This window comes from Heloderma suspectum, chromosome 7 (assembly GCF_057233095.1).
Source record: "Heloderma suspectum isolate Gila_16-S chromosome 7, 16-S_ref, whole genome shotgun sequence".
Taxonomy (NCBI): Eukaryota; Metazoa; Chordata; class Lepidosauria; order Squamata; family Helodermatidae; genus Heloderma; species Heloderma suspectum.
Window position 1 is genome coordinate 48,616,903 of NC_139464.1, and position 25,602 is coordinate 48,642,504.

At 43.8% G+C, this 25,602-nt stretch overlaps 1 protein-coding gene across 1 annotated transcript in view; it reads left to right on the forward strand.

The window, feature by feature from the left end:
• The window catches only part of GRIN2B (glutamate ionotropic receptor NMDA type subunit 2B), a 314,469-nt gene that overhangs the window by 229,882 nt on the left and 58,985 nt on the right, over window positions 1-25,602 (forward strand). The gene's annotated exons all lie outside the window — the stretch shown is intronic.

Below are 25,602 nucleotides of genomic sequence, written 5' to 3' on the forward strand. Positions count from 1 at the left end.
ATCACTTCAGTGTACAGTGCTTTAAATTTCCTTGATGTTTCCATAACAACCTTTTCGTATGTGTTTTTTCCCTTCAGACTATTAGCTCGGTAATTATTTCCAACAGCTATCAAGCAGTTAGGCCTTTACTGTCTGTGTTTGTGGCATCAACTCACTGCCATCCATCACTTACTGACTACCTGAGATTACCAGTTAAACTCAGCATATAAATTCCTGTTTCCCTTATTCTACTTCTGTAGAATGTCTGCTTCATAAACTTACAAAATACTTCAAGATTGTTTTTTGAATGCTCTGCAGCTGATTTTTTTGTTTTGTTTTGGAGACTTGCAAAATCTGTCAATTTCAAATTTTTCATGTTTGGATCCCGATTCTGAAATTTGACTTCATGATTCAAAATTTGAGTAATGTAGAATTTTGGACAGTCTCTGTTGGATAGTTATTACTGGCAAGCATTTAAGGGGATGGTTTCTGAGTGTTAACCCCCTTCTGAACATTTGTCCAAGGTTCCAATACTACGTACACCTACTTGGGAGAAAGTCCCATTGAAACCAGTGGGACTTGAGTAAATATGAATAGGATTGCACTGTATGTATGTATGTATGTATTTCATTTCTATACCACCCAATAGCCAAAGCTCTCTGGGTGGTTCACAGCAATTAAAACCAAAAAGTGGAGGATAAAACAATATAAAATATGAAAGCATTAAAACCACAATATAACAATACAATCAGAATAAAACATAGCAGCAATGCAGAGATTTAAAATACAGATTTTAAACACCAAAGCTATAAGACTAGGAAGCTAAAATGCTACAATACTGGGAGAATAAAAAGGTCTTCACCTGGCGCCGGAAGGAGTACAACATAGGTGCCAGACGAACCTCTCTAGGGAGCTCATTCCACATGTAAGAGACTATAATATTTCTGAGCAGGAAATTATATCTTTTTTTTATCATTGTTAATTCTATTCTGGAGACAGACAGCCATATAGTTCTTTCTACTCTTCATGATCATCTTTATTGGAAAGTACCTCTGACAATTTAAGAAGTAACTTTCTCAAGGTTCTCCATATCTGGCACATTCAGTTTCATGTCACGTAGACTACATTTGTTCCTCTAAGTTTTTGGAGTGAGATTTGTGCCTTCTACTTTCTGCGTCTAGTTTGTAACTTTAAATACCATCCAATGGCAAATACTCCTGTTGAAAATTGGAAGATATCTTCATTATCAAAATTCACCAAGGAAAATCTTGAGGTCTTATTTATGTATGCAAATATAGTTCAGCTCTGGATTGCACACCTTTCCCTGGAGGCAATACCTAGTGATAGGCATATTTCCCTAACATTTATGTGATCATGGTAGATGAGTTAAGCCATAGCCAGTGGACATATTGCACCTCTGGATAATGCCATGCATGAAAGTTCTCATCTCAGCCTGGAAATGGCAATTCCTAAAATATTTAGGCAATGATCAGTCAACAGATCTCTGTTGACAGGCCTGCACTAGCGGCCCTCTGTTACATTTCCTTTCACCATTATCCCTTGTTGGCTCATTCAACACTTTGCATGCTAACGTATTCATTCTCTCATGTTTGTTTTGTTATACCTTAAAAAAATGTTTGGGAGAATCTTTATTTTGAGTAACAGCAAGACAGTTGAGTGCCCCTACAGACAAAGTCAATGGGCTGTTCGAGTTTTTTATGGTAACATGTGTTGAAGGGGACTATTATTTATTTATTATTCAAATGTATATTCCGCTTTCTACAGACGTATCAAAGTGGTGAACAGCAGTGACTAGAAGGAAACACTGTGACGTCTCTGCAGGATTGCCTTGCCTTGCCAGGGAAGTGTACATGGTGGGATCTCTGTGTGAGAAGAATGATGACAAACGTGTTCATTGTGGAGTGGTGAACAGGTGGATATGCAGACCCAAATTTAAAATATTAGAAGATGGGTGGGGGAAGCCCTCCCAATATGGGTAGAACAGAAGGGGAGAGAGAATGGACTGTATAATGAACATTGCAAAATCTTTGACCAGTCATAACATGAAGAGACTGTGTGGTTACTACTTAATTTACAAGATATGGACTCTTACTAAAACAAAACAAAAAACAAACAAACAAAACCCCCTCAAGAAATGCACATGGGATTAGGATGGACTACATAACTGTTTTGTAATATTTGCTGGTGCAGACTGTAAACGAAAAATTCTTCTCAAATATTATTTAGATGCACTTATTTAGATGTCCAGAATAAAACATCTGTCGTCGATAGACTTGATCATGGATGAGGTGGTGGACCTTGTATGTATTACTGGGATCTGGGTGAACAAGCTGAGAAGACTTGATCTTTCTCAGCTGTTTCCACCTGGTACTCAGTGCAATACCAAAACAAGGTCAAGGGCCAGAGAGGCTGCTTTTGTCTGTAGGAATTCTGTCCCTCCTCCCCCCTGCTCCAGGTTCCAGCACAGTTGAACCTTAGGGACAAGTTGGGGATTCTGTTAGTGTACTGACAACACTGCTGCCCACCTAAACAGATGGAGATAGTCTCAGGTGTTGAGGTCCCTCACAATGGTGGTTCTGGGAGAACTCAGCATCCCTGCCAAAGCTGCCTTGTCAGGAGTGGCTTTGGACTTCATGAATGCCATGACAACCATGGGGCTATCACAACATATAATTGAACATCAGGAAAAACTTCCTGAGTGTCAGAGCAATACGGCAATGGAACCAATTACCTGGGGAGGTGGTGGGCTCTCCCACACTGGAGGCCTTCAAGACGAGGCTGGACAGCCATTTGTCAGGGATGCTCTGACTTGGATTCCTGCATTGAGCAGGGGGTTGGACTCGATGGCCTTGTAGGCCCCTTCCAACCCTACTATTCTATGATTCTATGACCCAGCACGTGTATGTAGTAGGATATACTGTTGACTTGGTTTTCTTGGCCAAGCAGAAAGATGATGATCTGGTGGTGGTAGATTTTATATTAACATCCTTGATGACGCTTCCAGATCACTTCCTGTCGAGGTTTAGACTGGTAGCAACTTCTTTGCTCTGCAGGGGTGATGGGCTAATTAGGATGGTTCACCCTCAGAGGCTGATGGAATATAAGAGATGTCTGAGAGTCCATGGGAATTTTTGCATTAGCATGGTGGACAATGCTGTTGAAGCTCTGATCACTCTGTGGAATATGGAGACAAATTAGGTGGCTGACACACTGACTTCTAAGCATTCTCTTTTTCTCGGTAGAGCCCAATCAGTTCTCTGGTTTACTGGGAAGTAAATTATGAAGCAGGTAGGGTGACAGCTTGAATGCAAGTAGTAGAAAATTTGCTGGAAGTTTGAATGAAGACAGATTAACAAAATTTACCATTATCAAACTTAGTCTGTGATGGTGATGATGGTGAAGAAATGTTACTTCACAGTGACTATTGTATCCTCCTCACAATGTCATTTGATGGAACTTTTCTGGGTGGTTCAAGGCCTTCTCCGATTTGGTCAAGCAGGTGATGTGAAGCAACCCTTGGAGGCCTGCTGTAATATGTTTGCTATGCATTTTGAAGATAAAAACAAATGTGCTTCAACTTGGATATCAAAACTGGAACAGTTCAAGGTATGGATATAGTCATAGCCCCATCTAGTCTTGTTTTGTTGGATGAATTTCAGTCACTGTAGTCTGAGGATGTGGACAGCATTCTCAGACAAGTGCACCTATCACCTATATGCTTGGCCCTCGCCACTCTGGCCCAGGCTCATAATATCAAGTATTGGGGAAATTGACTGGCTGGGTCCAGGAAGTAGAAAATGCCTCCCTTTGAGAGATGGCCTTAGGTAGTCATAGCTACCTAAAGAAGGCAACTGTGAGGCCACTCCTGAAAAAGGCCTCCTTGGACCCAAAAGACTGCAACAACTACTAGCCAGTTGCTAACATTCCCCACTGGGGCAAAGTGCTTGAGTGGCTGGTTGCTGCACAACTCCAGGATCTCTGGGATGAGGCTGATTATCTAGATATATTTGAACTGGGTTTCAGGCTTTAGTCTAGAAACTGACCTGGTTGTCCTGACAGATGACCTCTGCTGGGAGAGGGTCATGGGGAGTGCAACCCTGTTGATTCTCTTGGACCTCTTGGTGACTTTTAATACCATCAACCATATTCTTCTAGTTTGTTTGGCTGGGTGGAAAAAGTGGGTGGGCACTGGTTTGTGGTGGTTCTGTTCCTGCATGAATGTCTGATTCCAGTAGGGATGCATGAACCCACCCCAGGTCTGGGCACTCTGGGCACTCGCTGAAGCACCACCCCCACGGACCCGCACTCAAGCCCCCACAAACTCAATGAGTCACCCGCACTCTAATATTGCACATATTATGCTTTCCCAGCCCCAAACTGCACATATTTAAATATGTGCATTTTAAAGCTCCGCTTTTCCATAAAAAAAGGCAGCAAAATGGCGGGCACTCGCTGGACTGGTCGGTGTGAGTGGGGCATGAGTGGGGGGCAGGGGCTCCCCCACGTGTGGAGGCAGGGGCTTGGTGGGTGCAGTTCAGGGGTTGTGGGCAGGGGGGCACGGACTCCCAGACCCTGTCAGGCATCTGCAACATCCCTAGATTCCAGAAGCTAATGCTGGATGATAGTAGCTCCCAGGCATTTATGCTATGGAGTCCCACAGGAATTTTATCTTGGCTCTCATGCTTTTTAACACCTGTATGAAATCACTGAGTGAGATCATCTGGGGATTTGGAGCCATGTATGCTGGTGAAGCCCAGCTCGCTCTCTCCTCATCTAGTGAGGCAGTGGAAATGCTGAACTGGCATCTTGACATGGCAGTGGACTAGATCAGGGCCAATATACTGAAGCTCAGTCCTGACCAGACAGAGCTACTGTTGGTGGGTTGTTTGTCTGTGAAGGTGGCGTCCAACCTGTTCTAGATGGAGTTGCATTCCCTTTGAAGGATTCGCAGCTCAGAGTTTCTCAGTGATCCCGATCTGTCACTGCAGGCCCAAGTGGCCACCATGGCACCGCGTCTTCCACCACTTAAAGGGCAAGCTACATCTCCTTCTCTACATACCTAGCCTGGCCACAATCAGCCATTCTCTGATAACCTCCAGATTGGATCACTTTAATGTGCTGTAGGTGGGGGCCGCCTTTGAAGACTGTCTGGAAACTGCAGTTAGTCTAAATTACATGTTCTATACTGCTAACTGGGACTGGATGTTGGGATCATATCTCACCAGTGCTTAAATGGTTGCACTTGATCCCAGTCCAGTTCTGGAGCACAGTCCAAGTGCTGATGTTTACTTTCAAAGCCTTCTGTTGTTTAGAACTGAGGTACCTAACAGACCTTCTGTTACTTCCACATCAGCCTGCTCGTATGCTAAGATAATACTCAGACATCCTCCTGCCATCTGAGGTGATGTGAGGGGCAATGAGAGAGGGGGCATTCTCCGTAGTGACACTCCAGGTACAGAATGCTTTTCCTAGAGAGGTTCACTGGTGCCTCTTTTCTTACCTTTTCAACACCTCCTTATCATTCTCCCAGGCCTTTGAATCCATTTTTAGTATTTGATGGAAGTAGTTTTATGCTGCTTTTATCTGCTGTTCATTTTTTAAATTTTGCTCATCTCTATTTATTCATTGTATTTTGTTTTTATGTGTTTGTAAAACTGCCCTGTGGGAAAACATTTTAAGGGCTGTATAAACATCTTTTTAATAAATAAAAAATAAATCCAAATTGAACCCCCTCCCCCAAGCTGCATTTAAGGGAGGTTGAGGCATCATGTAAACACCTGTCATCTTTTGTGACCTAGCAGCTTGTTCTGGGGAAATGTGGATTTCAGGTAATTACTAACCTTCCTTTTGTAAAAGGGGACTAATGTAAAGTGTAAGTATATGTAATTGAACTTCATCTGGTGGGCCCTTTGCTTATGTTGATGGCTGAACAATTTCTTTGAAGTGTTAGCCAACCCTGCCACCTAAACCTCTACTCTGGTATAGGAAACCCAACTGAGAGAATCCTGTTTACTGCAATCAACATACTAGATGAATTTTATCACCAGAGGAAATTATTTTTTACTAAACACCTGTCCATAGGAATCTTGTTAACATTGGCTGGTCCTAAATTAGTGTGACACATGGACTGTGGCCCTCTGAATCTGATTCGGCCAGTGATTCAAGTCCAAACTCCTCCTCCTTTGTCCCTTTTGAAAAAGGGTGTTTGCATTTTTTTCTCTGTGGACACTGTCAGAACTATCCCAACTGAGGCAAAACTCTGCCCATCATTACAATGTTGAGATGTGAATATTTGTTCCTTAGCTTAATAACTGCGTAAGACTGGGTAGGACTGGCTTGCAAATAAAATCTGTGCAAAGTCAGATTATAGAATGTAGTGTTCTTTTATCTTTTGATTTCTTTTTTAGATTAGTAATTTTCTTGATGCTTTCATTACTCTGTGTTTTACACACACACACACACACACATTTTGGATGTAAGTGCTAAAAACCAGCCTTCTCCGATGATAATGCTGGCTGAAGGATGATGGGAGTTGTAGTGGAACACATCTGGAGGGTGCCAGGTTGGGGAAGGCTACTCTCAACACTCAGGATGCTTGAAGAATTTGGTCTCTGTGAATTCCAATGCAACCTAACCCAATCTGCACCTCCCAGACTACTAATGTGCGGATCAGAACATAACTATCCCTCAGATTTTGCACCATTCATAAGTATGTGATGCAGTTCTTGGCTAACCCCCCCCCCCCCAATCTTTAAAAAATGTGTGTTTGGGGATAAAACGTTTAGAAATGCATACTTTGTGATAAAATACATTAAAATATGGTGTAAATATGTATTTAATTTTAAACACAAATTTTCATGCAGATTTTTAAAAAAGTTCACAGATGAATGTGGAAATAGGATGGAATGAATGTCTGAATGGATACATACAAAATTGGCACGGACCAGAAGTAGACTGATAGGCTGATCCATCCCTACTAGAAACACACAACACACATTTTGGATGTAAGTGCTTTAGACTACTGTGATACTGCTAGCTCACTCCCCACTCCACCCCTGTGTTTCAACATCCTGCTATTGTTGATAACATTGTAGATAGATTGAAAGGACTAGGGGGTCCTAGGCCTGCTGTGTAGTGTAGCATCTTAAACAATCGAATCTCAGTGCCTCCTTCCTAGGAGTGGGATGCCCAAACGGAGTGGTGGTGGCAGCTACTTGTCTCCGAGGTATGGCCCAGAGGAATGATTTAAGTCAAAACCTGCAAGATGCTGTATGAGACAGGGAGCAGTTCTGTGACACAGGCATGCACTTAAATTCATCTGTAAAAATGCTTACTCACTAACGCACATAGTGCCAAAGAAAGAATCTTGGTTTGTGAAATGATTCCTGAATTTTCCTGTTCCCTAGGGTGACCATGAATCCTGGCACTCTTCAGGTGGAAATTAAAATGTTTAAAGCATGTGCTAAGTCTCTCAAAACCATGAAATGGGCTTAGATGATGACATTTGAAATCAAAGAAAATAGACTTTAAATGCCTATAGTTGCCTTCTTGATTCTGATCTATTAAGATACACTGTCACCACTGTTCAAGATATACTCTGCAAAAAAAGAAGATGCTAGAAATGTATTTTTAAAAATTAATGTTGAGAACTTCTTGCTACTAATATATATCTACAGATCTCTACAGAATTACTTGGGGAGGGTACCTACGCACATTTTTTTAAATCCTACTTTAAATGCACAGCACTACCTTCTCAAATCAAGGAAGCTGTTAATTAGGATATTGTCATCCGAGACATCTATTTTGATGCATTAACATTGATTAGATTAGCCTCAATGCACTGAGAATTACTATTCCCAATTTACAGATGAGGAAAATGAGTGGCAGAGAGGTTAAATGGCTTATTCAAGGTCACGTAAATAGACGGTGCAATACAGCTGCATGTTTCGCTCTCTGATTGAAATCAGTGAGCCTTAAAAGTGCTTATTTTTGGCTGGATTATGTGCAGTCTGTTGCAGATCTTGGAGAAAAATGGTCAGGTGCCCAGGCATTCTATGCAGTGCTTTTGGAACAGGGCTGCCCTTTTCACCTGAAAAGTTACCAGAAATCTAGTATTCACTTGTGAAAGCAAAATGTATGCATCATTTTGGCCTATGGGCAATCTCATCCCCTCTCATTTTCCCTTGTCCTAATACAGCCTTCCCCAACCTGGTGCATTCCAGGTATTTTGGTCTCCAACTCCCATCAGCCCTAGCTAGCATGGCCAATGGTCAGGAATGCTGGAAGCTGTAGTCCAAAGGAAGGCTAGTACTACCAATTGCTGCTTCCCCTGTTTTCCTTTCTCTGCTACTTTTGCTGTAGGCTTCTGTGTGTAATTGGTTTAGGGATGGTGGAGAAATCTGCCACGGACTCCTATGACTACCACGCCGCCTTCTCCCAAAATTCCCCTGAGACTGAACCTACCTGGCAGCGGCTGGTCCGGGTCGCCGTCTTTATTCCGCAGCCATCTGCTGCCGGGCTGTGGAATACAATGGCATCCGGCGTAGCGGACGCCATTTGCATCCCTGCTGTTGGCCGTGATTGGCTATGCAAATTTACATAGATTACATCAAAGATTACGTAGCCAATCACGGCCAACAGCAGGGATGCAAATGGTGCCCCCTACGCTGGACACCATTTGTGTCCGCAGATCGGCCGTGGCCCAAAGTCCAACAGCGGCCAGGGCCGGCCAGCAGCTCTGCAGACTCCCCGTGGAGTGGAGCCATCTGGGGTGGATGCTGGGGGGAGGACGGGATCGCCTCCCCCCACCTGCGGACCCCCCCACAGACCCCAGGTAAGTGCATCCGTACATCCCTAAATTGGCTCCATTTCTCTCCCTCCCAGGGCTGATCTACATTGCGCCCACCATCGCAATGAAGGTGGCGAACTCTCGGGTGAAATGCACTCGCAGTAAAATGTGATTATCCACACTCACCCCGTTTCCTCGTTCCAGTACTTCATCGAATGCGCGCAAGCACGGTTCACACTCCGGCACGGCGCTGTTTTCCAGCTCTCCAGCAAGGCAGCTCTCGTTGGAGGAGCGGCAACTCTTCCTGTTTTAGCCAATCACCGCCCACTGTCCCTCTTTTCCTCTGTCCCTGTGTGTGTGTAGGGATGGTGCGAGCATCCTGTTGGGGCTCGAAGCCCAGCGAGAAGTTGCCACTCCGCCCCCCCCAGATGCCAGTTCCCTCAGCAAGAAGAGGGGAAGAAGGCAGCGCCTCTCATCCTCCCCCCATCATTGCTACAGCGGCAGTGGCGTGGGGGAGGCTGGTCGTTCTGCATAAGCTCTCCTGGCCTTAGGGAAATGACCAGCTTGTCCCTCACCGCTGTAGCAGCTGGGGATGGAGGGAAGAAGGAGGCACCTGTCCTCTTCTCCTCCCCCCACCTGCTGGAGGCCAGGGCGAGAGGCTGGGGGGTGACTCCCAATGCTCTTTTCCCTGTGCTAGCCCTTCACAGCTGGTGTGAAGAAGAGCGGCAGCACCCAGCGCTTGGCGGGGGGGCTGCTAGCATCTTCGAAGCTTCGAAGGCTGCCCTGTGTTTGTCCGCAGCTCATGAACTGACGCTAAAATTGTCCATGGACATTTTTATTGATGTTAGTCTGTGAGTAGTGATGACTGTCTGCCTGGATATTTTTGTGTGTTCCTTTCTGTGCTGCCAGCATGGTGGAGAAAAAAATTACGCTTGCCTGGGCTTGCCCGGGTGAGTGTGCAGAGAAACTGGGCTGGAGAAGCTATGATTCTTCGAAGATTAGAAGATAATGCCTTAATTAAAAAAAAAAAGCCAAACCAGTGGGATACAAGGAGGCAGAACTTAGTGTAATTTGAAGGGAGATGACAACCCCCTGCTTGATGCAGGAAGCCTGATTCCCAGGCAGTTTCCCATCCAAGTACTGACCCGGGCTGACTCTTCTGAGCTTCTGGGATCAGACAAGCGTGCACACATCCAGCCCTTTGCTGGTTGATGAATAAACTTTGAGTGCTGAGGAAGCTGTGCAATCAGTATCCGGAAGACCGCATGGGGGTGTTGAGAGTTGTGATTGGACAGGAGGGAAATACAAACACCGCTGTATATGGGCAGGCGTGGGAGGGGACTACGACCTTATACGGCGACGAACACGGAAGAGCAGAGTACTTGAATGGGAAATACCGGAATATCAGGGTATTGAAAGCGGTAGCAGGAAAGCGGGAAATTGAGGTTCCAATATGAGGCAGGGATGGCGTAATATGAAAGACGGGGGGCAAAATCTCATTGGAAGTGTAAAAAACCATAAGTGTAGATTGGCCCCCAGTTTACTTAGTCTCCCCTGAATGCTTCAAGCATGTTTCTGTTCTTTACCCTTCTTGGCCAGTTTGCTGCCTTTGATTATTGATTGCCCATTCTCCTCCTGGGGCTTTCTGCTTTTCTGCTTCTTCTTCTACCTTGTTGATATGGCTTTATCATCTCTTTGATGACTTCTCAACCTACGTAATTGTTTTCTACTGATTTTGCCCCATTTATGAAGTTGTACTGAAAGTAGTGGAGGGGCATATTAAATATGCAGGCTTCTGCCCATGAAAATATATTTGTAAAACTTTCACAAAACATCATGGATAATGAACAGCCCAGTCAATGAAGGCAAAGAGTTAAGCTTCGAACTCATTTATGCGTAATGGATGGTGCAATCATAGTGGGGTTGATCTTATTTTTAGTCAAGAAATAAGGAATAAAATGTGAGATTGTGCATTCTCTCACCCAATCTCTCACCATGTCAACACGAATTCCCCCCACCCGCCTTAATGGCAGTTCAACATTATTTTGGCTCAATTAAGTCTGCCCAGGCTCCTGCTTAACCAGAGCTTGCTAAACAGTTTCAGACCATGGCCAAGATAACTAGTTAGCCTTTCAGAGCTAGCAAAGTCTGCATCAGGGCTTTTACAGAGGATAATGTTTCTGCGCAGGGAAGAGCAGTTATCGATTTCTCATGGGGGATGCAGATCATGTCCCTTCAGCTAGTGTGCTCATCCCTAGGCAGCAGAATTTCCCTGCACTCAAACTGCACTGGTGAGGTGCTGGGAAAAGGCAATCTATGCCTGCTTATTTTGTCAGTCAGGGCTGAAAAGAAGCCCCCAAAGTGAGATTGTGTGATGGTGTATTTCCCTCCATGTCTTCCTTGGTATGTAGGTGTCTGACTACGGTGCACCTCAGGGTGTCTCAGGGTCTAACTACATCTCCTGACATTTTGTTTTTTGTCTTAAAAACAGCCACAGGAAGGGGCTCCAAACATAGATGCCTGTATTTTCCCCCCGCGAGGCTGGAGCTGGAGGAGAGTGACTTAGATAAGGAAAATGGTGTGGGGGGAGAGGTAAAACGTCTCCCCCAGCACCATTATTCTGATCGGATTTGGAACCTCTGCAACTGCTTTTAAGAAGAAAAAATAAATAAAAACATCAGGAGATCCTCTCACAGATATTTCACGTAACGTCTGATTTGACCCTGAAGCAGTTTCGTTTCAGGGTTACAGATCATTTTTGATAGCAGCGGAGGTGGCAGATTTGCTGGTTTCCATTCTTACAGAAGGAGGAGGAGGAAAGGCACTTTCTAAAGTGGAACTTCAGATAGATAAAAGCGAAGTTTCCTGGTATCTCTCTGTTCTTCTGTACTGCAGAGTGGTTCCTTGATCAGCCTTGCTTACTTCAGAAAAAACAACAAAAACAGTAAAAAAAAAACCCCAAGCTGCTTTAATCCTTTTTGTTCCCTTCTTCCTTGTTCACAGCCAGCGTAGTGTAGTGGGTCTGTCTTCAACATCCACGCTTTCTGGTCTGCATTTTTAAGGCTTTTGTCTGTAACTGAGCCCAGAACAACAGCCCAGAAAATGCCTTTGTTAAATAACTTGAGCCTCTTCCTCACAGAGTGGTCAGCAGGTCTTAGACATCTCTCCAGTACAGCAACCAAATTCATTACTCTTCCAGTCAGTAATAGTGTTAAGCTGTCTATTAGGCTATGATGTAGATTGGCAAGATCTTCTCCTGCTGAAAACATGTTTTTAAAAAATGGAGTGAGAGAAAAGAAAGCTCAGCAAAAAGTATTGCTCAAGAAGAAATTCCAAGGGGATATAATCATTACGGAAGGAATTACATGCCTGGACACGTACTGTATGCAGAGACAAGCCCATGCAGATTCAGATAATGCAGATTCAGGTGATTCTGGAGACTGGATATTTTTTATAAGACAGTAGGAACAAACCCTGTATCTGCTATTACTAACACAAACCCCACTTTTTCTGGCTCAGGAGGCTGCATCATTTTGCTATAGCCAAGACCAGACTTCGTATTGTTCTGCCCACTACCTCAGTCCTCCGAGCAGCTGAGAATTCTGCAGTGCAAGTGTTTTTATTCAGAGTTAGTTTCCTTAGAAGGAGGTCACTGGAAATGTATGGTGTTTTGTGATATAATGTATATTTACACATACAGGCTGAGCCTAAGGTGGGGGTCCACAGCATTAATGCCAGCCTATATTTCTCTCCATCAGCTTTCTATAGGAACCCCAGTGCCCATAGCATTGGATTATCGCAGAGCGCACATCAGGCCTATGGATGGACACATCTGTCAGTTTTGCTTTCTCCCAGATTCATTAAAAACCCTCAAGTTCTTTCCATCCTGTTTATGGAAATTGTGGATTTTGATAATTCTTCTAAAAAAAATGAGCCAAATGAAATTTTCACCCATCTGCCCCAGCCAAATTCAACAGGTACAGGCTATTCCCAGAGGACCTGCCTGCCATGCAGCTGTTAAAGATGAGGAGCCAGTCAGAAAAAAGAGGTGGCAACCCTAACTCAACAAACGCAAACATGGCTGAATGCACAGGGATTCAAACCCAGGCTTTGAAGAGCTAAGCACTCAAAGCCTTCTGCCTGACTGGACAAATGTGTCAGTTTTGCTTTCTTCCATATCTTAATTTTTTAAATCTCAAGTTCTTTCCTTCCAGTTTATGAGGAAATTTGAGAATTTTGTTAACCTCTTATCCAAAAAACAAACCAAATGAAATCCTCACCTATTCCTACCCAGGCCTCTGTGGCTCTTTCAGCTTCCGTTCCAAAACTGCCACACTCAAGCTGCTTGCTTTGTCCTCCCCCAGACTCAGTTAGCACATTCCTTGGGGAACCAAGCTGAGTCATCGTCTCCTTTTGGCCCATTCACAAAAGTAGCAGCTGAGCTGATGACCCTCCATTGACAGAGGACACGTCCAGCCGAAATTTGAGCAACCCAGTTTTTCCTCTTCAGCAGTTTCCTGAGCTTTGACTATCAGATTTAGTGGGTTATAAGAGAGCCCTGAAAGGTCTTTTAGACTGACCCCAAATCTAGCGATATAAGGATTAAGAGGCAAGAATTAAGGCTGATGAGCCCCCACCCCTCCCAGGGATAGCAGCTCACAGAATTCACACCTGTTCTCACCTTTGGTACCATGTATTGACCAATTTGGATCACACTGACTGGCCTCAACCTCCATGCATCAAGCCACTGTCCACGTGCATAAAACTGTATGCAATATTTATTGATGCATGTATTTAGAGCGTTTTTATCCCACCCTTCAGCCAAAAAGGCTCCCAAGGTGGTTTACAAAGACAAGACATAAAATAATAAGACACATAGTGGCTGTACTTGTGATCAGCAACCCTGATTGCAGCAGCATTCCCAATTATGTGTCCAGTTGTATGTGCATAGGGTCTGTTGACCCAATACATGGAAGCTGGGGGAGAGGGGCCAGCTGGTGTAACCGCATGTCAAGGGCTCCTTGGAGGCCTCTCTCAGTCTAATCCAATAGCCAAGTCCAGACACAGACAAAGGGATTCCTTTCAAAGCTTTATTCTTCTTTTACAACTTAACAACTATACCGTTTGCAACTAGATCTGAGCAGCACAGTACCAATGCCCTAAGTTGGAACAGTTGGTCCCTGTTTGAAAGGGAATTACTGGCAGACCCCTGAACTTAAGGACTAGGGAGAGTCCCTCCCCTTTTCCCTTGGATCCTCTGGGCGCAGCCGTTGTTTGCGCGCCAACCAGGCACTACGCCTCCTTTCCACGCCCTCCATCTGGCGCTGCTCTCTGCGTCTGCGTCGCACGTCCACCAAGTCTGCTATCCACGCTCTGTTACTCCCTGGACTGCTATCTAAGCTAGGAATGTTGGTGAGAGGAATCTCCGTCAGCTGTTGGCCCTGGGAAAGAGGAGCGCGCTCCCCTCCCAGGAGCAACTGCTCTTCCTCAGAATCAGAACTACTCTGGGATTCTATGGGCTTAGTGTCCACCCTGACACCACACTGCATTCACTCAACTCCATGCCTTCACTTGAAGCTGAGGATAGTTCTGCAGTGATGCCAGATTGTATAACTTACTTGTGTATTTAGGTCATGCATGGCTAAATTTTCAGCATTCATATTTTTGTATAAGACTAAAGGAGGGCATGTATGGGAATGGACAAGACTGTTGGTTTATTTATTTATTTCATTTATTGCACTTATATCCCACCTTTTTTTCCTCTTGCAAGGAACCCAAGGTGGCTTACATTATCCTCCTCTCCATTTTATCCTCACAACAACAACCCTGTGAGGTGGGTTGGGCTGAGAGCCTGTGACTGGCCCAAGTAACCCAGTGAGCTTCCATGGCCGAGTGGGTACTAGAACCCGAATCTCCTGGCTCCCATTCTCACCACTAAACCACACTAGCTCTCATTACTTATTATTCAAGTAATGAATAATAAATTCATTACTTGAATTAGTGTTGGGTTCCGCTTTGTAATCAATTCAAGTACCAATGCAAAGTCCAAATTAATTATGGATCAGTCCCAATGTGCTGAAAATGTTATCAGGGCAGCAGAGCGTACAGGCCTCCAAGCAGGCTATGGTCTGAACAGGAGGCCCCGCCTGCCTGCCCCCACCTGGTTTTTTCCATCTTGCCCTCTGCTATTTCTTAGTACTACTTCTTGCAGTTCCCATCTTAACAATTGATTGCTCCCAAGCCACTTTTAAAGTTCCTGCTGTGACTTATTTGACCTACCTAAGAAATGGCAGTTTTCAGAGGGCTTGTGATGATCCTGAATGTGCTGCGGCCATTTGGGAAGCCAACAAACAATCAGTCCACCTGGATGTGTATGTATATTAAGTTTCCTTTGTTAAATCCTTTCTGCCACCCACTATGAAAGGCTTGCCATTCCTTTTTCCTGACCAGGCTGTCCTAGGAAGTGCGTTGTGGATTCTGTCTCCCCAGCCCCATTCTCAGTTTATGGACTAATAGATTACCCAGCTGTAGTGTACAATGTCATTTATTACTTGTCCATTTCTATCTCCCAGGGCCATGGAGGTCTGATCTGGTTACTGGAGGTGGAAGGTCTTTAAAGGTTTTAAAAAGAAGTGGGATGTGTTGGAAAATCTCCCTCCCTCCCTTGAGTTTTACCTAATGCCTGTGTAGGGGGTGCATGGGCTGGTTAGAGCCACCAGAGGAATTAACCATATGGTCCACGCTATTCTGGGCTCTTTGAAATGCCTTGAACAAAGGGCTTCAGGAACCCTATGTTCTTTAATTCCCTCCATGCCAAATAGTGATGAAATGAACCCACAATGTTGCGTGCTACATTTTCTTGTTTCTTCTATATAATAAATTATTTCATTTAATACAGGCATGGTCTAAAGCAACCTTACCCAACCTGGTACCCGCACTGGCCATTTGGCTGGGAATGATGGGAACTGCAGTCCAACTCATCTGCAGGGCACCAGGTTGGGGAAGGCTGGTCTAAAGGGTGTGGGTGTGCACTTAGGTTTTATGCTAGGTTGCTTGGTTATATGTATTCTGAATAAAGGGCGTTGTTTGTTTGATGGATGACTGAAGTCATCAAAGCAGCACACAATATTAATAAAATGCAATGAAGGCATTAAAGACCATACATTTAAAATAAAACGAAACCAGTGCAGCTGTAGTAGGAGCTGACATCTGGTGTTTGCCTTGCCTGCCAAGCCAGAATTCACCGATTTCCTCAATGCTCAGTGGTTCAGGGGTCCAGGGAATCATAGAATAGAATCATAGAATAGTAGGGTTGGAAGGGGCCTACAAGGCCATCGAGTCCAACCCCCTGCTCAATGCAGGAATCCAAGTCAGAGCATCCCCGACAAATGGCTGTCCAGCCTCGTCTTGAAGGCCTCCAGTGTGGGAGAGCCCACCACCTCCCCAGGTAATTGGTTCCATTGTCGTATTGCTCTGACACTCAGGAAGTTTTTCCTGATGTTCAGCTGGAATCTGGCTTCCTGTAACTTGAGCCCATTATTCCCTGTCCTGCACTCTGGGATCAAGAAGAGATCCTGGCCTTCTTCTCTGTGACAACCTTTCAAGTACTTGAAGAGTGCTATTGTATATCCCCTCAGTCTTCTCTTCTCAAGGCTAAACATGCCCAGTTCTTTCAGTCTCTCTTCATAGGGCTTTGTTTCCAGTCCCCTGATCATCTTTGTTGCCCTCCTCTGAACGCTCTCCAGTTTGTCTGCATCCTTCTTAAAGTGTGGTGCCCAGAACTGGACACAGTACTCCAGATGAGGCCTAACCAGTGCTGAGTAGGGGGGAACTAGTACTTCCCAGGATTTGGAAGCAATGCTTCTATGAATGCAGCCCAAAATAGCATTTGCCTTTTTTGCAGCCACATCACATTGTTGGCTCATATTCAGCGTGTGATCGACAACAATTCCAAGATCCTTCTCGCTCGTAGTGTGGTTGAGCCATGTATCCCCCATCTTGTAACTGTGCATTTGGTTTCTTTTTCCTGGGTGCAGAACTTGGCATTTGTCCCTATTAAATGCCATTCTGTTGTTTTCTGCCCAGCGCTCCAGTCTATCCAGATCACTTTGAATTTTGTTTCTGTCTTCCAAAGTATTAGCTATCCCTCCCAATTTTGTGTCATCTGCAAAGTTAATCAGCATTTTCTGCACCTCCTCCTCCAAGTCATTAATAAAAATGTTGAAGAGCACTGGGCCCAGGACTGAGCCCTGCGGTACCCCACTCGTTACCTCTCCCCAGCTTGAGAAGGTCCCATTGATAAGCACTCTTTGAGTCCGATTCTGTAGCCAACTGTGAATCCACCGGATCATTGTTTCATCTAGCCCACTTCGAGCTAGTTTGCTCATCAGGATATCATGGGGCACTTTGTCGAAAGCTTTGCTGAAGTCGAGGTATATGATGTCTACAGCATTCCCACGGTCTACAAGGGAGGTTACTTGATCAAAAAATGAGATCAGATTTGTCTGGCAGGACTTGTTTTTGACAAATCCATGTTGGCTTCGAGTAATCACGGCATTGTTGTCAAGGTGCTTCCAGATGGATTGCTTTATGATCTGCTCCAGAATGTAAGCCAGTGTAAGACATCAATAATAGCAGATGTTGAGAAATCATTCTTACTAACCATTTAAATTGCTTTACAGGTTTGGACTGAGTGTTGTATTCCCATGCAAACACATCTAGGTGTTTAAAAGCAGGCAACACCCCTTACAAGGAAGGAGCTGCAAAGAACGTTGCTTCGCTCAGATACATTGTGCTAACACTATATGCAGTTTACTGAAGTAAAAGTGTGAAAGGAGCCCTGAAGGATCAGATCAAAGGTCCGTCTCCTCCAGCATCCTGGAGAATCCCACAAACAGGGCTTGACGGCAATAGCACTTCCCTGCTGTAGCTGTCCAGTAGCTGGTATTCAGTAGCATAGCACCTCTGAATCTGGAGGTTCCGTATGACTAATAGCCATTGATAAATTCATCTGCCACGAATTTGTCTAATCCTCTTTCAAAAGCATCTAAGACAAGAGACCATCATTACATCTTGTGGCAGTGAATTCTGCACATGCAATATGGGACCCATGTCTTTTTCTTTCTTTTTTTACCACATATGTCTATGGTGGCAGGGGCTACTGGTGCAGCCCAGATGTGAGTGCTAATCTGCCAATGGGAGACCACTGACTAATTTATGCTGGTGCTCTTTGATCATTTCTATGACAAAAGAGAGCCAGTGTGATGTAGTAGTTAGGGCATAGGACCAGGATTTGGGAGATTTGGGTTCTATCACCACTCAGCCATGATGAGGCTCACTGGGCAACTTTGGACTAGTCACCCTCAGCCTAACCTCTCTCACAGGATTTTTGTGAGGATAAAATGGAGAGGAGGAGAAACATGTAAGCCCCCTTGGGTTCCTTGAAAGAGGAAAAAAGGCAGGATATAAATGTAATAATAATAAAATAAAAATAAAATACCACATATAATACAGAATAGGCAATTAACAAAGTCTCCATTCTAAACTAAATGCTCCTGTTTGCCCCACACATAAGAACTCAACTATTCTGCCCAGGAATAGTTGACCACATGACCTATCTTCAGGAATATTTGTGAGCTTGGTTGCCAAGAAGTACATAAAGACCTCAAGAATAATGCAAGGGCATGCCACCAATTACTCCTGCAGCCCCTTTTCCTTCTGTGCCACTATATTTGGTCCATTGTGCTAAAGATAGAAGCTTTTAAAGTTTACCTTCTTAACCTCCCCAGGCTAATTAGGTCAGAGGGCAGGATTTTAGTAGCTGCAGAAAGCATGCAAATTGAGCAATAAAGAAACCCATAATTAACGACATCTTAACAAAATGGCAAGAGTTGCGTAAATGCCAATTGGGGGGTGATATGAAGAATGCATTTCTGGGAAATGATTATTTTATTTAAAAAACTGAGAGAGAAGAACTAAATAATGACATTTTTCTTTTCTTTAGGACATTTTATTCCTGCACATCCACCTAGTTGTTAGATGCTATGCAAATGTGAAGCAGCAGCTCTTTAGCTTTGTTGCTGTCCTGTTTTGCCAAATTTAAAGCCCATTGATACCTATCACCTGTTCTGCAGGTGTAGTGAAAAAGAGTGACTTTGCCAGGTGCTGTTGAAAGGCAAACTTGAGGCTTGTGAAGGAACACTTTTCACGTTAATTAATTCTTCACGTGAAGCATCTACCAATATTAATCTCCTTTGACCAACATGATTTATTTATTATCTTAAGTGTTTGTAAATAGATTTCCTACATACCCCTTCTCCACCTGTTCATGCTGACCTCTTTGATGATGTGCTCTTTTGGTAGTAGAGATAGAGACATTGAAAAAGAGCAGAGATGCTGCCAACAGGAGCTTCTGACTAGAAACAGAGTCTCCATTGGGGATCATGAAACATAACATGAGTGACTGAACAGGGTGCCTAGTCTGAGTCAGCTGATGAATCAAGTTGCCTAGAGTGCTTTCTCATGATTTCTTAAACATTTCTTTAACATTCCAGCACCTCCTGAAGTGTATTCAGAACATGGACTGAGCTGGGATGAGTGAAGGCATCTGGACATGTGGTGAATCATTCACAAAACTCAATTTAGTGAATTTGTGCAACAACAACAAAAATTGAACTAGTTTTTGAATGATTCAGCACACGTCCAGATGCCTTCACTCATCCCAGTTCAGTCCATGGTCTGAATATTTTTCAGGAGGTGCTGAATTATGATGTGGACATGTTGAACAATTAGAAGACCAGTTCAACATGGGGAAGTCTACAACATGAGTCAACTTTGTGAAACTTCTACACATAAAAATGGTTGTGGGAACCTGCCCCCAAGATCTTTAGTCTGTATGTGTTTTTTGTGGGGTTGCCCATAGTTCCAGGTCCATCCAGGACCAGGAGGCTGTTCCACTGCCTTTCTCTAGTGACAATGTTGCCTAATGTGGACCCTCAGAGGCAGTGGAAGTGGCAAAGTAGTTAACAGGCTCCAAAACACAAAAATAGTGCTTGATTTTATTTTGTAGACCAGCCTTCCCCAATCTGGTGCCTTCCAGGTGCTTTGGACTACAACTCCATCAGCTAAAGAGCTGCTGCTTCACATTTGCATAGCATCTAACAACTAGGTGGATGTGCAGGAATTAAATGTCCTAAAGAAAAGAAAAATGTCATTATTTAGTTCTTCTCTCTCAGTTCTTTAAATAAAATAATAATTTCCCAGAAATGCCTTCCAGGTGCTTTGGACTACAACTCCATCAGCCCCAGCCAGCATGGCCAATAGTCGGGGTGATGGGAGTTGAAGTACAACACATTTGGAGGGCATCAGATTGGTGAAGGCTGGTGATAAATCCACTATCAAAGAGCTCTGATGGGCTTACACAATTTGGTTTTTGGGTTGCCACATGTTTGGAGCATGAGTTCATATTTAGAGGATTCCCACAGTAATGGGTATTAGTTGAACAACATTAGGACATGCAGGGGGAAATGTGATGCTTCCAGGATTCCTGGTGTAGAATCTGAAACTGTTATTACATGATTGAGCTCATAAGTATGCACAAATGTTTTATGCAATCCAGCTGTTTCAGGACTTTTTTTTTCTTTTTTTTAAAGAAATAGTAAAAATAGCCTACATTACATGCCTTTGTAGGGGGGTAAGGAGGAAAAGTGAGGAAATGGCTATATGTCTATGCAGGGATATTTGGTCAATACTTCACTAAACAACTTTGTAGAACTGCACAGGGATTTACCACTTGGAAGGTAAGTTGGTGCAGCATGAAAACAATGGCTGCAATAATTTTGTAGGAGCCCCAAATCTGTAGAGAATTCTGGAACTCCGTACTTTGCTTTGTGCAGTCAGGATTTTTAAAGTTATTTTAAAATTTGAAGCTTCACCTTTTAATGGTTTTGTCAATAGAAATGTGACTTTTAATTCTGTTAGTAATAACACCATCTTTGTAATACATTGCTTTGCACCTCTGAGATGCATATCCTATTAAATATTACTCAGATCTTTCCTCCATCACATCACCCCCTGCCCCACCCCATCTCAGATCTCTTCCCTTTATCAAATTCAACCTGCTGTCATTCAGGAACACATGTTTAAAAAGAATCACGCATGCACATTCATACCTGTGCAAATGCCTTAACTCAAATGCAAAAAATCTTTTGATCCAGTTTTCTGATGTCAGTGTTTTTAATAGGATACACATAGCCTGCATTTATAGACTCAAAGCTGCACTCATCTCTGTGCCTGTTAGAAGCACTGAAAGTGTCCATTTAAACATCAAAGCACAAGTTTTTAACATGTTTCCATGAAGGGAGGAAGGTGGTCACCCAAACTCCCTGAAGTATAGGCAGGGTCCAATCAATTCATAGAGGACTGCTGCTGCCACCCCTTATGTCCACCTCAGCCTGAGCCAGGGGACTCTCAGACCTTACAGGACACTCCTGAGGCTTAGGGAATAGGGGTTCAGCTTCACCCCACCCTGTTCAGAAGCCTCAAGCCTGAAATGTGAAAGAGTAGCAAGTAACCAAGAAGAAGACTGGATTTAGTACTAAGGCTTACATGAAAGGAAGCACACAACTTTTGAGGTAGAGATTAAATTTATTTACATAGGGTGAGAGGAAAAGGGGGAAAAGGCACACAGGAATCAGAGTAACCTTTGGAAACAATACTTAGGCAAAAATAATAAAGAAATATCTAACTCTGTCCTATACATTACCTAAATACAGGTCTTCCAGAAGGACAGGGCCCAATCTGGGATCCAAAGACTCACAAGCCTGAGGGAAAGTTGTAGCATGAAGATGAAGACAAATGGGCAACTTCAAGCCCCCTCCTTTATGATCAAATCCATGACAAGTCAAGGGAGATCTTAGTTAGCCAATCACAAGTACCAGAGTTCCCAAATACAGTAAGAAACGCCCCTGAGATCATTCAGTCCAATTAACTGAATCTTACTCTGGTCTTGAAGACCAGAGGCATCTCGAGATAACATACATGCAGAGTGGCTGGGTGACCAGTCAGATGGGCTAATTTTAATAAATAAATAAATAAATAAATAAAGGTTGCGACACTACGTGCTACTTCAGCCTGGCCAAATGGAGTTAGACACGCAGATAGACCACAAAAAGAAATTGAGTTCTTGACAGCTTCTGTGGCATTTATTTGGTCCAACACTCTCATAAAAATCTCTTCCTTTCTACTTTGTCTACTTTGGGCAGCTTACGTACCACTTATTGGAAGGGAATGATTCTTTATATTTCATTACTGCTCTCATGGAGAGGTAAACAGATTACAGAATGCTGTGTTTGCATTCCTCATCTAAAATGATAGGACATCTGGTATATGGTCTGGCCTGGTATTATATTCTTTTGCACCAAGATCTTAAGCCTGTTTGTAGTGAGCCTCACTGACACCCAAGTAACTGTATATATGATTGTAGCCCTGCAACCAGATCCTATGCATGTTTAAAGTCTCACTCTGCTCAATAAAACTTACTTCTGAGAAATGTCCATAAGAATGCAGCCTTAAGCATTCTTTCTATTGATAGTAGGTTTCTAGGTGACTGGTTTTTGCCTTAAAATAATCTATAGTTTTAGACTTTGAAATGTCTGTAATTCTACGAGATGATCTTTAAATGTTCAATTAACCATTTGGACCTGATTATACTTGAGTGGATACCATATGGTTTGTAGAACAATCCTATGGTTCCATATGGTTTGTAGAATAATCCTAAGGGTGCAATCCTATGCATGTTTAGACATTAAAATAGTCCTAAATTCCCAGCATCCTTCCAGCCAGCATGGAAGGATGCTGTGAGTTTTGGACTTTTTTCTGTCTAAACTTTTGGATTTTTTTCTGTCTAAACATGCATAGGTTTACACCCTAAGTGGCCTAACTACATGGCCAGGGCTAATTGTGTGATCTTTTTATATCAAATCTGCCCCCCACCCCAAGCTCGGTGTCAATTCCATGAAAAAGAGCCACGTGGCTGGCCCTACCCATGTGGTTAGGTCTTTAGGCATAGCTGCCAGTTCCTTGGGCTCCTCTCATGGACAAGAGCATCCTAAGCTAATGCAAAATGTATCTTTCATTGATCATTTCTTTCTAGTATTAGTGAAACGCTACTCAATAGAGGTTTGGGTTGCATCCAGACCAGATATTGGAGATGACTGGCAATTTCATGAGGCCTGTGTTTTTTACCCTTCTACTATCACATAAATTCTTGCTGTGAAATTTGGCACAGAAAAATATTCTTACAGTAGTTAACAGTGTGGTAAGTGTTAACAGGAGGGGAATAAGGCAAACATCTGGCAGCCAGTTTCCATGTCACTTTTGCACAGGGTTTCCCTTCTGCAGAGGCTACAAAAGATGATTCCTACTATCACTCTCTCTCCCTCTGTCATCCCCATCCTTTCCTTCCCATGTAATCCCTCTTTTCTTATCAGAGTCAATTTGCCCCAACCAAACCAAGAGGAGGTCTCCAGCTGTCCCTGCTCCTGACCTGGGTACTGTGGGGATGTAGAGGCTGAGAAAAAGAGGACAACTTCCAAATTCCAACCTAACCCAACTAAAAGCATCCTCTCTTAGTAACAGTATCAGCATCTGACATTGCACTGAGAGCTGCATTCTTGGGCCCTAGTTTCCACCACCATCATACCAGCTTGCATGCCAACTCTTTATTATTTATTTATTTAAAGTGTTTTTATCCTGCTCCTCAGCCAAAAAAGAAAAGACTCCTGGAGCAGCTTACAGTCAATTAGCAAAAAAGGCAGTTCCTGCCCGCAGGCTTACAATCTAAAAAGACAAGACAGACAAGGACTTTCTTCACACATAGCTTTTATCCTGCAATAGAGATTGTTCCTTCATGGAGGTCTGTGGGCTCTTTACGTGATGCCATGACCCTCCAGGGTGTCTCTGCACTAAATATCCTTTGTTCCATTTTTAAATCGACCGCAGGTAATGAGCTATCAAATTACCCCATTCTGTTCCACTTGAGTTTCCTCCATGAAAAGAGGAAAAGCGGCAAGAAGAGGAGTGAGATCAATGAAAGATAATGGAAGACTCAGATACGGGGAGAAGGAGGGGGAGGGGGGAAAGGAAGCGGGTGAAAAAGGGAATCGTGATCCTGCATTTAAAATGGAAGCAGAAAGCCCCATTTTAAATGCAGGATTTTAGGCTGGTGTAGAGATGCCCAAGGAAAGGGGGATGGGAAGTGAAGAGGAAAAAATTAAGCTGATGGTCAGTGTGGCCGGTGGAATGGCCCTGCTTCCCCTCCCATCTCTGGGGGTGGGGGGAGTCATTCCAACTGGAATAGGCCCTGACATTCTCTTTGCCTGCTCCGGTTTCCCTCACTCCTTCTTTCCCACAGGGCAGTTGATGTCAGTTAGCCCTGGGGGTGGGGGTAGTCCAATTGGAGCAGGCCCTGATGTTCCTTTTGTCTGCTCCTGTCTCCCTTGCTCCTTTCCGCCTCCAGCACCTAGGAACTAATGTAGGTTTTAGATCTGCATGCACCCTTGCCCACTCTTCCTGTAGCTTGAGCAAAGAGAAGCAGTGAAGCCCCTTCCAGTTTTATCCCTTCCTCAACCCACCCCCTCAGTTGGCCTCATATTCTTGCATTTCTACTCCAGAGCTGGTTTGATTTCCCTCTGTTTCTCTCACTTTGCATAAACAACACTGTTTTAAATACTTCCCACCAATGGAAGATGGTGCCTCTGGTGTCAGTGAGGCAGTGAATCCACTCCGGGTTTCAGTCAGAACCAGTCAGAACTCTAAAGGAGTTATCCAAGGTGCGGAAGCCTTGACCAAGACCCAGTTTGCCTTGACCGAGATCCTGTGGGGGGAAAGTGAGGGAAACACACCTACCAAAAAACAGGGGAGTTCGTTTTAGATCCATGCAGCCTGTGTCTTCTAAGCCTGTTGGTCTTATTTGCTAACCAACATGGTAAGTACTGTCAAAGGTGATCGGGAAGAATGGTGTACAAAAGCAAGACTTTTGATGTCTGAAAGCATCATGGATGGATATGCTGGAGTTTCTGCAGACAATATCGCACATTTGGCGAGCATCAGTCCTGATTATGTTACCTTGTGAATGGATCAGAACCAATTTCAAAGAAATAATTCCTGTCAAATGTACAAAAGCTTAGTACTGATTGAATGTAGAGATCCCTGCCATGCTAAGTTCACATTTACCCAGGAACTTTGAGTATTAATGAAAGATGGGGTTTCACCATTTCATATTTCATTGCACAAATGTAAGCTTCTGGTTCGAAAACATCAATTGGTTCAAAATACAGCTGCCCAAATTCCAACTGGAGCTTGCATGCATCTTGGATCACATTATTTTGATGTTACGCCACCTACATTGCTTACTGATTTGTTTGTGGGCTCAATTCAAGGCACTGGCTTTCACCTTTTAAAGCCCTGAATGGCCTAAGACTAGAGCATCTCAAGACTCACCTGCTCCCACATGAACCTGCCAAAGCTTTGAGATATACTTCTGAAGCCCTATTCCAAGTCCTTTTGGTGTAGATGTGTGGTGGGTGGGCCCAAAAGACAGAGTCTTATCTGTTGTGACACCCTTGTGAGGGATGTTTGTCTGGCCCCATTATGGCTTGTCTTTCAATGGGCAGCCAATACTTTTCTGTTTCAGAGAGCTTTGGTAGGATGTTGCTTCTTAATTAAGCTCTGACTACTGCTGTCTTATCTTTGGATCAGGGATTGGTGGGTAGTTTTTAGAGTAATACTAGTATATGGGATTATTGGTTTTGATT